We start from the raw sequence: 3,565 nt of genomic DNA on the forward strand, positions 1-3,565 counted from the left end.
GGGTCCTTCTCCCACTGGCCACCTATGTAATGGGGTCCTTCGCCCACTGGCCACCTATGTAATGGGGTCCTTCTCCCACTGGCCACCTATGTAATAGGGTCCTTCTCATACTGGCCATCAGTGTAATTAGGTCCTACACCACTTACCACCAGTCTAGGGGTGAACTTCACTGACTACAAGTGTGAGTGGTCACATTTTACTGACCATCAACATAAGCAGACAATTTTCTTTTCTAAACATGATTTACTTCCAAACAATTACTGAAATGTTTGTCATACAGAACAACCCAACACACCACATTCCTTCTTCTATTTATGTAAATACATCACCTCCCTGTTCATGCTAATTTACTCCCTGTACTCCCTGGGACCTGAAAGGTATTTTAAGGATTCCTTTGTGCTAAAAGGCTGGGAAAGGCCATAGTAAAAGCTTTACCTTACCAGCAGCTGTTTGTATTTTCTACATGTATGTCGTCTTTCGAGCTCAGATGTTTTTATTAGGTTGTGGTTCTATTTTCCTAACAGATATGTAAAAGTATGACTGTGCATTGCACAACCTTGGCCCAGCCTGCCCTCCCCCTTGCCTTGTACGGGGCCCAGCTCCACGTGGCTAGTCATGTGACCTTGTTTACAGAACAGGGCAGCAGTCTCTGTCAGGCACAGGGTTATAATGTCACAGCCGCAGCTCTTACCCTGACTTTTTGCCTGACAAGCCAATCCCTGAGCTGACTCGGCTGCAGGCCCTGCTGACGTCTGTGAAATCTTAGGCCCACATGCAAACCTTGAAAGACGGGCCCGCCCAGCTACAAGAAAACAAAAGGGTCCTGTCCCACATAAGAGAACAAAGACACAGCAGATGCTGCCTTACTTCTGTCTCTTTAATCCCTTCAAAATGGCTGTGCAGCTGCTCTCCTGTGTCATACACAAACCAACGGCTGGAGTTATTTCTAGAAGACGGCAAATGTTTGACAAAAGCCAGTCCTGATTAAACATGCACAGCAAAATGAAGACAAAATCTAAGTACTAAATCTTAGACTCGTACAAATACGTACAAATTACATTTGTCTGTCATTTGCAACCCCTATTTAATGTACAGCGCTGCTTAAGATGTTGGTGCTATATAAATCCTGTTTATTAATAATATTAATAATAATAATTGAGCGAATGCAACGGCAATACCTTTCAATGACCTATGGCAATGTTACTAATCAGGAAAGTAGTTCCCGATCAATTTGGATCCTGTATGCCCTTTGTCTGCCACTTTTTACAACTTTCCCCCTCATGCACGCACACCTGAATCTCCATTTTATCCACTGGAAAGTTTGTGATGCCTTGTAGTACAGACTTTTATTGAAATAAACGGAACTTGCATGCGCCGTGGCAATACACTACAGTGCAATGTGGTGCTCTGCACCTGAACAATCAAGTCGGGCATGCCCCCTTTTTTTTAATCTATTTTGATACACTGGCATCCCATTCATTTAAATGTGCTTCCTTAAGATACCATACTATAAAGCATTATTTAATATACATGTGTTGATACAATGCACCAGGTCAGAATGTTATTGTGTTGCTTAACATATGTTACACAATGCACTAGGACAGATGGGTGTAAATGGGTTTTAAATGTTTCCTTGGGCCACTCCAAAATAATTGCAAAATTATAGCCTGCAAGGAGCCTAAATCTCAAAAATATCATAGATCAATTAAATCAATCAAATTTTTTATTAATATCCTTCACTACCAAAATTGTGATTGGTGACTCTAATAGTTCTTTATGTATTCTCTTAGTGTGCAGAGGGTACACACAGCTTGCAGCTATAGGACACATTTGGTTAAATGGGTCTGTGTGCCCTTTGTGCATTGTGATATGCCATAAAACTAGTTATCAATGTACTACACCAGGGTATGAACCCTGACAACCAGCAAGGATTCATTGTTTTATAGCATATTTACTGTTATGTTTCTTTTTTCTTGCATGCAAATTGTTAGGAGTCCTCTTTGTCCATTTATTAATAAAAAATAATAAGTGTAAAGCAAAGATTAAAGTACAATTACGCAGCAACCAATCAGAAAGAACCATTCATAGTTTTGACTGCACTTGCCTTTCTGTACGTTTGTGCTGCATTGTGTATTTGAGGTGTGTATATAACTATGTATCATCTATACATATAATAAACAACAGAAGGTATACAGATCCTGTCCTTATAAATAATAAAAACATAAATGACATATAGAGCAGCCGGACACATCTCCATTTGACTTCAATGATGTCAGTGTTGCTTGCTGTGTTCCATAATATTGTTAAGTGGCTCCTTGGAGATAATTCAGCCATGGGGGAGATATCATAAGATGTATTACCATCCTACCGCCCATGACATGGCCATTATGGTACACGTGGAGCTAATGTTATTATGCAGTTCTTGATTATAATTGTAATTTCATGTTTATAATAATTCTCTACAACTATCTCTACAACTAATGTGATTATTAGCTTTTTTCCAAGCTTCAACGAACATCGGATGTAACTGCAAAACCCCCCAAAAAGTTGATGATGGTCAACCAATGTCTATGGACCGGGAAAAAGGTTCTACAGAACCAAAACAAAGACAGACCAAATACAGCCCCCCTCCCCAGCGATCATTGTTGCTCCCCCCACCTATGCCTACCCCATGGCCCAGCACCAACAATGGTAGATGGGTTGGGGGCCCAATAGCCAGATCTGTACAATATGGGACCAGTAATGAAAATCACAATACGTAAAGCAGAGTTTTGTAACAAATGCTATGGGTGTAGGCGTGGTGTGAGCAGGTTTAGGGTATAATTATATATATTAGGGGTACATATTCACCCAATGTGGCCATGTTTGCTTTGTTGTATGTTCCTCCCCCTGGCCGATTGCTGGGTCCTCCTGCATGGGGCACATAGGTTGGGGGATCTGTCCATACATGTGCAGGATGTCAGGTCCGGGCACCATGACAGCTGGCCTCTGTGCTCGGTGTGTTCGGTCAGACGGGGCAGGCAGTCAGTGGCTGATATATTGCCCCTCCTCCCCCCGGTACCTTCTCTCCGAGCTCCGCCGCCTCTCTGTCCCTTTGTCAGCTGCCTCTGGCCGCACTGCCGCCCCGGAGCCACAGCGATGACGTCACAGCCCGTGCTGCGGATGCCGAGCTCTGCTGCCGCCTCTGTCACCGCTCAGCTGAGTCCATTCATCAGCACTGGCCCGGTACATAACGGGGGGACGGGTGTATGAGGTGACATGGGCTGGTCACTTCTCCTCAGCACCTCCCCACAGGCACAGCGGTACCGCCTGCCAGCTGAGACAAAACTATGTCTGCCGTCCTGCTGAGAGCAATGCAATCCATATGTAGGCCCCAACTCTACATTCACCCGGGGGGAACACAGACTGCATTCACCCAGAGGGATCACTGACTGCATTCACCCAGGGGGATCACTGACTGCATTCACCCACAGGGATCCCAGACCGGATTCACCCACAGGGATCACTGACCGTGTCCACCCACAGGGATCACTGACTGCATTCACCCACAGGGATCACTGACTGC

General features: G+C 44.4%; 1 protein-coding gene across 6 annotated transcripts in view; it reads right to left on the reverse strand.

Moving 5' to 3' along the window:
• Positions 1-3,283, reverse strand: part of MOSPD1 (motile sperm domain containing 1) — a 25,779-nt gene extending 22,496 nt beyond the window's left edge. For 3 of the 6 annotated variants that reach the window (XM_072431567.1, XM_072431564.1, XM_072431565.1), the window contains exon 1: positions 3,062-3,275. The gene's annotated coding sequence lies outside the window, so the exon portion shown is untranslated. Of the gene's footprint in view, positions 1-440; positions 526-3,061 lie in introns of those variants that run through there. The other 3 variants (XR_011923559.1, XR_011923560.1, XM_072431568.1) reach the window with 3 other exon arrangements.
• Between the last annotated feature and the right edge of the window lie 282 nt (positions 3,284-3,565).

Source organism: Pyxicephalus adspersus, chromosome Z (genome assembly GCF_032062135.1).
Source record: "Pyxicephalus adspersus chromosome Z, UCB_Pads_2.0, whole genome shotgun sequence".
In the NCBI taxonomy this organism is placed as follows: Eukaryota; Metazoa; Chordata; class Amphibia; order Anura; family Pyxicephalidae; genus Pyxicephalus; species Pyxicephalus adspersus.